Below are 14,713 nucleotides of genomic sequence, written 5' to 3'. Positions count from 1 at the left end.
GCAAAATGGTGAGCGTGCCCATGGTGACATTGCTCATGGTGACTTTGCTTATAGTGATAGTCCTTACGGTGACAGTGCACATGGGGACACTGCACACAGAGACAGTGTTCATGGTGACAGTGTTCATGGTGATAGTTCCCATGGTGAGAGTGTCCATGGTGACAGTGCCCATAGTCACAATTCTAATGGTGTAGTGCTCACAGTGACAGTGCACATGGTGAAAGTACCCAGGGTGACAGTACTCATGGTGACAGTGCTCATGGTGATAGTACCTATGGTAACAGTGCCCATGTTCACAATTCTCACAGCGATAATGCCTATGGGGAGAGTACCTAGGTTGAAAATGCCCATGGTGACCGTGCCCATGGTGTCATGCCCATGGTGACAGTGCTCATGGTGGCAGTGCTCATGTTGGCAGTGCCATAAATAACAGTGCTCATTGTGGCAGTTCTCATGATGACCATGCTCATAGTGAGAGTGCCCATGTTTACAGTGTTTATGGTGATAGATGTCACGGTGTCAGTGCCCACGGGGACAGTGCCCAGGCTGACAAAGCCCATGGTGATACTTCCCATTGTGACAGTTCCCACAGAGACAGCGCTCATGGTGACAGCGCCCAGTGTGACAAGGCCCATGGTGACAGTGCTCACAGTTACCGTGCCCATGGTGACAGTGCCGATGGTGAGATTGCCAATAGTGACAGTGCTCATGGTGAAACTGCCCATGGAGACATTGCCCATGGTGATAGTGCTCATGGTGACAACACCACGGTGACACTGCCAATGGTGATAGTCCCCGTGGTGACAGTTCTTATGTTGAATGTGACCATGGTGACAATTCCCACGGTGACAGTGCCTATGGCGAAAATTCTCATAGTGACGGTGCTCACGTGACAGTGCCCATGGTGATATTACCCATGGTGACAGTACTCATGTAAACGTGCCCATGGTGACACTGCACATGGTGGCAGTGCAAAATGGTGACAGTTCCAATGGTGATATTGCTCATGGTGACATTGCTTATGGTGATAATCCTTACGGTGATAGTGTGTATGGTGAAAATGCACACAGTGACAGTGCTCATGGTGACAGTGTTCACGGTGATAGTGCCGATGGTGAATGTGCCCATGGTGACAGTGCCCACAGTCACAATTCTTATGGTGTAGTGCTCACAGTGACAGTGCCCAGGGTGACAGTATTCATGGTGACATTGCTCATGGTGATAGTGCCCATGGTGAGAGTGCCCATGTTCACAACTCTCATGGTGATAATGCCCATGGTGACAATACCCAGGGTGACAGAGCTCATGGTAAAAGTGCTTCTGGTGACAGTGCCCATGGTGACAGTACCTAAGGTGACAATTCCCATGGTGAGAGTTCTCCTGGTGACAGTGCCCATGGTGACAATACCCAGGGTGTCCTGCCCATGGTGACAGAGATCATGGTGACACTGCTCATGTGGACAGTGCTATAAGTGACAGTGCTCATTGTGGCAGTGCTCATGGTGAACGTGCTCATGGTGACAGTGCTCATGGTTATAGTGCTTATGGTGATAGATATCATGGTGGCCATGCACATGGTGACAGTGCCCAGGCTGACAAAACCCATGGTGATACTTCCCCTTGTGACAGTGCCCACGGTGACAGAGCCCATGGTGACACTGCCCAAGATCACAGTGCCCATGGGGAGAGTGTTAATGGTGACTGCGCCCATGGTGACAGTGCCCATGGTGACAGCGCCCAGTGTGACAAGGCCCATGGTGACAGTCCTCATGGTGACCGTGCCCATGGTGACAGTGCCAATGCTGACAGTGCCAATAGTGACAGTGCTTATGGTGAAACTACCCATGGAGACATTGCCCATGGTGATAGTGCTCATGGTGACAACCCCATGGTGACAGTGCCAATGGTGATAGTCCCCATTGTGACAGTTCTTATGTTGAATGTGACCATGGTGACAGTTCTCATGGTGACAGTGCCTATGGTGAAAATTATCATAGTGACTGTGCTCACGGTGACAGTGCTCATGGTGATATTACACATGGTGACAGTACTCATGGTAAAAGTGCCAATGGTGACACTGCACATAGTGGCAGTGCAAAATGGTGACAGTGTCCATGGTGATTTTGCTCATGGTGACACTTCTTACGGTGATAGTCCTTACAGTGATAGTGTGTACGCTGAAACTGCACACAATGACAGTGCTCATGGTGACAGTGTTCATGGCGATAGTGCTGATGGTGAATGTGCCCATGGTGACAGTGCCCATAGTCACAATTCTCACAGTGTAGTGCTCACAGTGACAGTGCCCATGGTGACAAAACACAGGGTGACAGTATTCATGGTGACACTGCTCATGGTGATAGTGCTGATGTTCACAACTCTCACAGTGATAATGACCATGGTGACAATACCCAGGGTGACAGCGTTCATGGTAAAAGTGCTCACAGTGACAGTGCCCATGGAGACAGTACCTAAGGTGCCAATTCCCATGGTGAGAGTGCTCATGGTGACAGTGCCTATGGTGACAATACCCAGGGTGTCCTGCCCATGGTGACAGTGATCATGGTGACACTGCTCATGTGCACAGAGCCATAAGTGACAGTGCTCATTGTGGCAGTGCTCATGGTGATCATGCTAATGGTGACAGTACCCATGGTTACAGTGCTTGTGGTGATAGATGTCACGTGGGCGTGTCCACGGGGACAGTGCCCACACTGAAAAAGGCCATGGTGATACTTCCCATTGTTGCAGTGCCCACGGTGACAGAGCCCATGGTGACAGTGCCCAAGATCACAGTGCCCATGGTGAGAGTGTTAACGGTGACTGTGCCCATGGTGACAGCACCCAGTGTGACAATGCCCATTGTGTCAGTGCTCACGGTGGCCGTGCCAATGCTGACAGTGCCAATGGTGATAGTGCCAATAGTGAGAGTGCTCACGGTGAAACTGCCCATGGAGACACTGCCCATGGTGATAGTGCTCATCGTGACAACCTCTCGGAGGCAGTGTCAATGGTGAGAATCCCCGTGGTAACAGTTCTCATGGTGAAAGTGACCCTGTTGAAATTGCTCATGGTGACAGTGCTCATGGTGACAGTGCTCAAGATGATAGTTTCCATGTTGACAGTACTCATGGTAACTCTTCTCATGGTGACATTGCCTATGGTGATAATGTTCTTAGTGACAGTGCTCACGGTGACAGTGCCCATGGTGACAGTGACCACGGTGACTGTTCTCACCATGATAGTGCCCATGGTGACAGTGTTCATGGTGGCAGTCCGCATTGAGGCTGTGCCCGTGTGGACAGTGCTCAGGGTGATAGTGCTCACGGTGATAGTACTCACGTTGACAATGCCCAAGGTAACAATACCCACGGTGACAGTAATCATGGTGAAAGTGCCCATGGTGGCAGTTCTCATAGTGACAGTTCTTGTGACAGTGTTCGTGGTGGCAGTGTTCGTGGTGACAGTGCTCTTGGTGACATTGCTCACGGTGATAGTGCCCATGGTGAGAGTGCCCATGTTCACAACTCTCATGGTGATAGTGCCCATGGTGACAATACCCAGGGTGTCCTGCCCATGGTGACAGTGATCATGGTGACACTGCTCATGTGGACAGTGCCATAAGTGACAGTGCTCATTGTGGCAGTGCTCATGGTGACTGTGCTCATGCTGACAGTGCCCATGGTTAGAGTGTTTATGGTGATCGATGTCACAGTGGCTGTGCCCACAGTGACAGTGCCAACAATGAAAAAGCCCATGGTGATATTTCCCATTGTGACAGTGCCCAGGGTGACAGAGCCCATGGTGACAGTGCCCAAGATAAGAGAGCCCATGGTGAGAGTGATAACAGTGACTGTGCCCATGGTGACAGCACCCAGTGTGACAATGCCCATTGTGACAGTGCTCACGGTGGCCGTGCCGATGCTGACAGTGCCGATGGTGATAGTGCCAATAGTGAGAGTGCTCACGGTGAAACTGCCCATGGAGACACTGCCCATGTTGATAGTGCTCATCGTGACAACCCCTCGGAGGCAGTGCCAATGGTGAGAGTCCTCGTGGTGACAGTTCTCACGGTGAAAGTGACCCTGTTGAAATTGCTCATGGTGACAGTGCTCATGGTGACAGTGCTCATGGTGGCAGTGCTCAAGGTGATAGTCTCCATGTTGACAGTGCCCATGGTGACTGTTCTCATGGTGACAGAGCCTATGGTGATAATGCTCTTAGTGACAGTGCTCACAGTGACAGTGCCCATGGTAGACAGTGACCACAGTGACTGTTCTCACCGTGATAGTGCCCATGGTGATACTGTTCATGGTGACACTCTTCATTGAGGCTGTGCCCGTGGTGACAGTTCTCAGGGTGATAGTGCTCACAGTGATAGTACTCACGTTGACAGTGCCCAAGGTAACAATACCCATGGTGACAGTAATCATGGTGAAAGTGCCCATGGTGGCAGCTCTCATAGTGAAGTTCTTGTGACAGTGCTCATGGTGGCAGTGCCCATGGTGAGACTACCGATGGTGACACTGCCCATGGTGACAGTGCACATGGTCATGGTGCATCTGGTGGCAGTGCAAAATAGTGACAGTGCCCATGGTGATATTGCTCATGGTAATAGTGCCTATGGTGAGAGTGCCCATGGTTACAGTCCTCATGGTGACAGTGCCCCTACTGAGAGTGCACACCGTGAGAGTGCCCATGGTGGCCATGCCCATGGTGACAGTTTTTATCATGATAGTGCTCACCATAGCAGTGTTCATGGTAATAGTACTCACGGTGGCAGTGCCCACAATGAGAGTTCCAAAGGGGAGAATACTGACTGTGACAGTGCACATGGTGACTTTTCTCTCTGTGACACTGCCCTTGGGGACAATTAGCGTGGTGAGATTTCTCACGATAAGATCTGTCACCATGGGCACGGCCACCAAGGGAACTCTCATGGTGTGCACAGTCACAAGGGGCACTGGCACTATGGGCACTGTCACCATGGGTACTGTCACCATGAGCACTGTAACCGTGGGCACTCTCACCATGGGCATTATCACTATAAGCAATATCACTATGGGCACTGTCACTATTTTGCACTGCCACCAGATGCACCATGACCATGTGCACTGCCACCATGGGCAGTGTCACAAGAACTGTCACTATGAGAACTGCCACCATGGGCACTTTCACCATGATTACTGTCACCATGGGTATAGCCACCTTGGGTACTGTCAACGTGAGTACTATCACCGTGAGCACTATCACCCTGAGCACTGTCACCACGGGCACAGCCTCAATGCAGACTGTCACCATGAACACTGTCACAATGGGCACTATCACGGTGAGAACAGTCACGGTGGTCACTGTCACCATGGGCACTGTCACCATGAGCACTGTCACTAAGAGCATTATCACCATAGGCATTGTCACCATGAGAAAAGTCACCAAGGGTAGTGTGAACATGGAGACTATCACCTTGAACACTGTCAACATGAGCAATGTCACCATGAGCAATTTCAACAGGGTCACTTTCACCATGAGAACTGTCATCACCGGGACTCTCACCATTGTCACTGCCTCCGAGACGTTGTCACGATGAGCACTATCACCATGGGCAGTGTCTCCATGGGCAGTTTCACCATGAGCACCCTCACTATTGGCACTATCACCATTGGGACTGTCAACATCGGCACGGTCACCGTGAGCACTTTCACAATGGGTGTTGTCACCCTGGGCGCTGTCACCATGGGCACAGTCACCATTAGCAGTCTCACCATGGACACTGTGATCTTCGGCACTGTCACCATGGGCTCTGTCACTGTGGGTACTGTCACAATGGGAAATATCACCAAGGGCTATATCAGCGTGGGCACTGTCACTGTGGGCAATGCCACCCTGACATCTATCACCATAAGCACTGTAAACATGGGCACTGTCACCATGAGCACGGTCACCATGAGCACCACCACAATGAGCACTGTCATTTATGACACTGTCCACATGAGCAGTGTCACCATGATCACTCTCACCATGGGCAGGACACCCTGGGTATTGTCACCATGGGCACTGTCACCATTTTGCACTGCAACCATGTGCAGTGTCACCATGGGCACTTTTACCATGAGTATTGTCACCATGGGTAATATCACCATGGGCACTGTCACTGTGAGCACTGTCACTATGAGAATTTTCACCATAGGCACTGTCACCGTGAGAACTGTCACCATGGGCACTGTCAACATGGAGACCATCACCTTGAGCACTGTCACCATGAGAAATGTCACCATGGTTACATTCAACGTAAGAACAGTCACCATGGGGACTATCACCATTGGCACTGTCACTGTGGGTTTGTCACCATGTGCACTATCACCATGGGCAATGTCACAGTGGGGTTGTCACCATGAGCACTATCACCATGGGAAATGTCTACATGGACAGTTTCACCATGAACACTGTCACCATGAGCACTGTCACCATGGGCCTTGTGACACTGTGCGGTGTCACCATGGGCACTGTCACCGTGGGCACTGTCACAATGGGAAGTATCACCATGGGCTTTGTCAGCGTGGGCACTGTCCCTGTGGCATTGACACCGTGACATATGTCACCATAAACACTGTAAACATGGGCACTGTCACCATGAGCATGGTCACCATGAGCACTGCCACAATGAACACTGTTATTTATGGCACTGTCAACATGAGCACTGTCACCATGGGCATGACACCATGGGCACTGTCACCATGGGCATTGTCACCCCAGGTACTCTCACCATAGGCATTATCACTGTGAGAATTGTGAACATGAGCACTGTGTCCATGGGCATTATCACAGTGAGCACTGTCACCATGAGTACTGTCACCCTGGGTATTTTCACCACGGGCACTGTCACTGTGAGCACTACACCATGAGACTTGTGACAATGGGCACTGTCACCATGGACACTCTCAACATTGGAACTATCACCGTGAACACTGTCACCATGAACAATGTCACTGTGTGCAATGTCACCATGTGCACTGTCACCGTAAGGAATATCACCGTAAGCAAAGTCACCATGAGGAACGTTACCATGGGCACTGCCACCATTCTGCACTGCCACCATGTGCAGTGTCACCATGGGTAATATCACCATAGACACTTTCACCGTGAGAAATGTGACCATGCAGAATGTCTATGGGCACTGGCACCATGGGCATTGTCACTGTGAGCACTGTCACAACGGGCACTATCACCGTGAGAAATCTCACCATGCTAACTGTCCCCATGGGCACTGTCACCGTGAGAAGGGTCACCATGGGCTCTGTCACTGTCGGCACTGTCACCATGGGCACTGTCATTGTGGGCACTGTCACCATGGCCACTGCCACTTTGGTCTCTGTCACCATGAACACTTTAACAATGCCCATTATCACCGTGTGAACTGTCACCATGGGCACTATCACCATGAGCACTGTCAGCATGTGCACTGTCACTATTTAACACTGTCACCAGGTGAACTACCACCATGGGCACTGTCACGATGTGCACTATCACCATGAGCACAGTTACCATGGGCACTGTAACAATGCGCAGTGTCAGCATCGGTACTGTCCCCATGGGAACTGCCACCAATAACACTGTCACAATTAGCACTGTCACCACGAGCACTGCCACCTTGAGCACTGCTAATATGAGCACTGTCACTATGAGAACTGTCGCTATGAGAACTGCCACCATGGGTATTTTCACCTTGAGTACTGTCACCATGGGTATTGTCACCATTTGCACTGTCACCATGAGCACTATTACCGTGAGCACTATCACCGTGAGCACTCTCACTGTGGTCACTGTCACCATGAGCACTGTCGCCATGGATACTGGCACAATGCGGACTGGCACCATGAGCCCTGTCACCATGGGCACTATCATCATGAGCACTCTCACTGTGGTCACTGTCACCATGGGCACTGTTACCATGAGCACTTTCACCATAGGTAATGTCGCCGTGGGCACGGTCACCATGGGCACTGTCATCATGGGCAGTGTCACCATGGGTACTGTTACCATGGGCACTGCCATCAATGGCACTATCACTGTGAGCACTGTCACCATGGGTACTGCAACCATGAAAAGTGTCTCCGTGAGTACTTTCTGCATGTGTTGTCACCATGTGCACTGTCACCATGAGAACTGTCAACATGGTTATCGTCACCTTATGCACTGTCAATGTGAGTACTATCACCATGAGCACTATCACCCTGAGCACTGTCACCATGGGCACAGCCTCAATGCGGACAGTCACAATGAACACTGTCGCCATGGGCACTATCACAGTGAGAACAGTCACCATGGTCACTGTCACCATGGGCACTGTCACCGTGAGCACTGTCACTAAGAGCATTATCACGATAGGCACTGTCTCCGTGAGAACAGTCAGCATGGGCACTGTCAACATGGAGAATATCACCTTGAGCACTGTCACCATGAGCAATTTCAGCAGGGTCACTTTCACCATGAGAACTGTCACCACGGGGACTCTCTCCATTGGCAATGCCTCCGAGGTCTTGTCATGATGAGCACTATCACCATGGGCAGTGTCTCCATGGGCAGTTTCATGTTGAGCACTCTTACTATTGGCACTATCACCATCGGCACTGTCAGCATCGGCATGGTCACTATGAGCTCTGTCACAATGGGCTTTGTCACACTGGGGGATGTCACTATGGGCACAGTCACCATTAGTACTCTCATCATGGGCACTGTGATATTGGGCACTGCCACCATGGGCTCTGTCACCATGGGCACTGTCACAATGGGAAGTATCACCATCGGCTTTGTCAGCGTGAGCACTGTCACCGTGGGCATGGCCACCCTGACATCTATCACCATAAGCACTGTAACCATGGGTACTGTCAGCATGAGCACGGTCACCATGAGCACTGCCACAATGAGCACTGTCACTTATGGCACTGTCCACATGAGCAGTATCAGGATGATCACTCTCACCATGGGCAGGACACCCTGGGTATTGTCACCATGGGCACTGTCACCATGAGCACTCTCACCATGGGTATTGTCACCTTAGGTACTGTCACCATGGGCACTGTCACCGTGAGCACTTTTACCATGAGGTCTATCACCCTGGGTATTGTCATCATGGGCAATATGACCTTGAGAGTTGTGAACATGGGCACTCTTACCGTGGACACTATCACCATGAGCAATGTCACCATGAATACTGTCACCCTATGTATTGTCACCATGGGCACTGTCACCATGAGCACTACACCGTGAGAATTGTGACTATGGGCACTGTCACCATGGGCACATTCACCGTCAGCACTATCGCCGTGAACACTGTCACCATGAGCACTGTCACCATGAGCAGTGTCACTGTGTGCAGTTTCACCATACACACTATCACCATAAGGATTATCACTGTAAGCAATGTCACCATGAGCAATATCACCATGTACACTGTCACCATTTTGCACTGCCACCACGTGCAGTGTCACCATGGACACTTTTACCGTGAGTACTGTCACTATGGGTAATATCACCATGGGCATTGTCACTGTGAGCACTGTCACTATGAGAATTTTCCCCATAGGCACTGTCACCATGAGAACTGTCACCATGGGCACTGTCAACATGGAGACCATCACCTTGAGCACTGTCACCATGAGCACTGTCACCATCATCAATGTCACCATGGTCACATTCAACGTAAGTAGTGTCACCACAGGGACTATCACCATTGGCACTGTCACCATGCGGTTGTCACCATGAGCACTATCACCATCGGCAATGTCACCATGGGCACGGTCACCATGAGCACTGTCACCAGGGGCCTTGTCACAGTAGGTGCTGTCACCATGGGCACTGTCACCATGGGCACTGTCACAATGGGAAGTATCAGCATGGGCTTTGTCAGTGTGGGCACTGTCGCCATGGCCAATGACACCGTGACATCTATCACCATAAACACTGTAAACATGGGCACTGTCACCATGAGTATGGTCACCATGAGCCCTGCCACAATGAGCACTGTTATCTATGGCACTGTCAACATGAGCACTGTCACCATGAGCACTGTCACCATGGGCATGACACCATGGGCGCTCTCACCATGGGCATTGTCACCCTAGGTACTCTCACCATAGGCATTATCACTATGAGAATTGTGAACATGGGCAATGTCACTGTGAGCACTAAACCATGAGAATTGTGACTATGGGCACTGTCACCATGGACACTGTCACCATGGGAACTATCACCGTGTACACTGTCACCATGAACACTGTCACTGTGGGCAGTGTCACCATGTGCACTGTCACCGTAAGGACTATCACTGTAAGCAAAGTCACCATGAGCAATGTCACCATGGGCGCTGTCAACATTTTTCACTGCCACCATGTGCAGTATCACCATTGGTAATATCACCATAGGCACTTTCATGGTGAAAAATGTGACTGTCCAGAATGTCTCGATGGGCACTGGCAACATAGGCCTTGTCACTGTGAGTACTGTCACAACGGGCACTATCACCGTGGGAAATCTCACCATGCTAAGTGTCCCCATTGGCACTGTCACCATGAGAAGGGTCACCATGGCACTGTCACTGTCGGCACTGTCACCATCGGTACTGTCATTTTGGGAACTGTCACCATGGTTACTGCCACCTTGGTCTCTGTCACCATGAACACTGTAACAATGCCCATTATCCCCATGTGCATTGTCACCATGGGCACTATCACCATGAGCACTGTCAGCATGTGCACTGTCACTATTTAGCACTGTCACCAGGTGAACTACCACCATGGGCACTGTCACAATGTGCACTATCACCGTGAGCACTGTTACCATTGGCACTGTAACAATGTGCAGTGTTACCATCGGTGGCTGTCCCCATGGGAACTGCCACCAAGAGCACTGTCAACATTAGCACTGTCACCACGAGCACTGCCACCCTGGACACTGCTATTATGAGCACTGTCACCATGAGTACTGTCATCATGGGCACTGTCACCAAGGGCACAGCCACCACGTGTACTGTTACCATGGTCACTTTCTCAGTGAGCACTGTCACCATGGGAACTACCAACTTGAGCAATGTCATCATGAGCACTTTCACAGTGGGAACTGCCACCATGGGCACTATCAACGTGCAGACTCTCACCATTGGCACTATCAACATAGGCACTATCACTGTGAGCACTGTCACCGTTGGCCCTGTCACCATGAGCACTATTACTGTGAGCACTAGCACCATGAGCACTCTTACCGTGGTAACTGTCACCATGGGAACTGTCACTCTGAGCACTGTCACTATGTGTACTGGCACAATGCGGGCTGTCACAATGAGCCTTATCACCATGGACACTATCACCATGAGCACTCTCACTGTGGTCACTGTTACCATGGGTACCGTCACTGTGAGCACTGTCACCATAGGCAATGGCACCGTGGTTACTGTCACCATGGGCACTGTCATCATGGGTATTGTCACTGTGGGCTGTGTCACCATGGGCATGGCCACCATGGGCACTAGCACTGTGAGCACTGTCACCATGGGTACTGCTACCATGTGCACTGTCACTGTGAGCAATGTCAACATGGGTTGTCACCGTGTGCACTGTCACCATGAGAACTGTCAGCATGGACACTGTCACCATTTTTCACTGCCACCATGTGCACTACCACCATGTGCACTCTCACCATGGGCACTGTCACCATGAGCACTGTCACCATGAGTACTGTCATCATGGGTACCGTCACCAAGGGCACAGCCACCATGTGCACTGTTACCATGGTCACTATCACCATGGGAACTACCAACATGGGCACTATCATCATGAGCACTTTCACAATGGGAACTGCCACCACGGCACTATTAACGTGAGCACACTCACCATGGGCACTATCACCCACGGCACTCTCAGTTTCAGGACTATCACCATGGGTACTGCAACCATGACCACTGTCACCATTAGCACTGTCACCATTCTCAGTATCACCATGGGCACTGTCACCATGGGCACTATCACCATGAGAACTGTCAGTCTGGGCACTGTCACCATGGGTATTGTGACTTGGTGCACTGTCACCGTGAGCACTGTCACATTGGGCACTGGCACAATGTGGACTGTCACCATGAGCACTGTCATCATGGGCACTCTCACCCTAAGAACTGTCACCGTGGACACTTTCATGATGGGCACTTTCAACATTGGCACTATCACTGTGAGCAATGTCATCAAGAGCACTGTCACGGTGGGCAGTGTCACCATGCACACTGTCACCATGAGCATGGTCACCATAAGCACTATCACCATGAGCACTGTCACCATGAGTACTGTCACCCTGGGTATTTTCACCATGGACACTGTCACTGTGAGCACTACACCATGAGAATTGTGACTATGGGCACTGTTACTATGGACACTCTCACCATGGCAACTATCACCGTGAACACTGTCACCATGAACACTGTCACCGTGTGCAGTGTCACCATGCGCACTGTCACCATAAGGACTATCACTGTAAGCAAAGTCACCATGAGCAATGTCACCATGGGCACTGTCACAATCTTGCACTGACACCATGTGCAGTGTCACCATGGGTAATATCACTATAGACACTTTCACCATTAGAAATGTGACTGTGGGGAATGTCTCTATGGGCACTGGCACCATGGGCCTTCTCACTGAGAGCACTGTCAAAAAGGGCACAATCACCATGAGAAATCTCACCATGCTAACTGTCCCCATAGGCACTGTCACCGGGAGAAGATTCACCATGGGTACTGTCACTGTCAGCACTGTCACTTTGGGCACTGTCATTTTGGGCACTGTCACCATGGCCACTGCCACCTTGGGCTCTGTCACCATGAACACTGTTACAATGCCCATTATCACTGTGTGCACTGTCACCAGGGGCACTATCACCATAAGCACTGTCAGCATGTGCACTCTCACTATTTAGCACTGTCGCCAGGTGAACTACCACCATGGGCACTGTCATGATGTGCACTATCACGGTGAGCATGCTTACCATGGGCACTGTAACAATGCAAAGTGTCTCCATCGGTACTGTTCCCATGGGAACTGCCACCAAGGGCACTGTCACCATTAGCACTGTCACTGTGCAGTTTCACCATACACACTATCACCGTAAGCAATGTCACCATGAGCAATATCACCATGGGCACTGTCACCATTTTGCACTGCCACCATGTGCAGTATCACCATGGACACTTTTACCATGAGTACTGTCACCATGGGTAATATCACCATGGGCACTGTCACCATGGGCACTGTCACTATGAGAATTTTCACCATAGGCACTGACACCATGAGAACTGTCACTATGGTCACATTCAACGTAAGACCTGTCACCACGGGGACTATCACCATTGGCAATGTCACCGTGGGGTTGTCACCAGGAGCAGTATCACCATGGGCAATATCTCCATGGGCAGTTTCACCATGAGCACTGTCACTATTGGCACTCTCACCATTGGCACTGTCACCATGGGCACGGTCAACGTGAGCAGTGTCACCATGGGCCTTGTCACACTGGGCGCTCTCACCATGGGCACTTTCACAATGGGAAGTATCACCATGGGCTTTGTCAGTGTGGGCACTGTCCCGGTGGATACTGACACCATGACATCTATTAGCATAAACACTGTAAACGTGGGCACTGTCACAATGAGCACGGCCACCATGGGCCTTGTCACAATGGGCACTGTCACCATGGGCACTGTCACCGTGTGCACTGTCACAATGGGAAGTATCACCATGGGCTTTGTCACCCTGGGCACTGTCCCCATGGGCACTGACACCGTGACATCTATCACCATAAACACTGTAAACATGGGCACTGTCACCATGAGCATGGTCACCATAAGCACTGCCACAATGATCACTGTTATTTATGGCACTGCCAACATGAGCACTATCACCATGAGCACTGTCACGATAGGCATGACACAAGGGGCACTGTCACCATGGGCATTGTCACCCTAGGTACTCTCACCATAGTCATTATCACTGTGAGAATTGTGAACATGGGCACTGTCACCATGGGCACTATCACCATGAGCACTGTCACCATGACTAATGTCACCCTGGGTATTTTCACCATTGGCACTGTCAGTGTTAGCACTACACCATGAGAATTGTGACTGTGGGCACTGTCACCATGGACACTCTCACCATGGGAACTATCACCATTAACACTGTCACCATGAACACTGTCACTGTGTGCAGTGTCACCATGCGCACTCTCACCGTAATGACTATCACCGTAAGAAAAGTCACCATGAGCAATGTCACCATTTTGCACTGCCACCATGTGCAGTGTCACCATGGGTAATATCACCATAGGCACTTTCACCGTGAGAAATGTGACCGTGCAGAATGTCTCTATGGGCAGTGGCACCATGGGCATTGTCACTGTGAGCACTGTCACAACGGGCACTGTCACCATGAGAAATCTCACCATGCTAACTGTCCCCTTGGGCACTGTCACCGTGAGAAGTGTCGCCATGGACACTGTCATTGTGGTTAATGTCACCATGGCCACTGCCACCTTGGGCTCTGTCACCATGAACACTGTAACAATGCCCATTATCACCGTGTGCACTGTCACCATGAGCACTGTCAGCATGTGCACTGTCACTATTTAGCACTGTCACCAGGTGAACTACCACCATGGGCACTGTCACGATGTGCAC

This window comes from Mesoplodon mirus (genome assembly GCF_964341445.2).
Source record: "Mesoplodon mirus genome assembly, chromosome: 1".
Taxonomy (NCBI): domain Eukaryota; kingdom Metazoa; phylum Chordata; class Mammalia; order Artiodactyla; family Ziphiidae; genus Mesoplodon; species Mesoplodon mirus.
Note: the sequence above shows the minus strand (reverse complement) of the source record.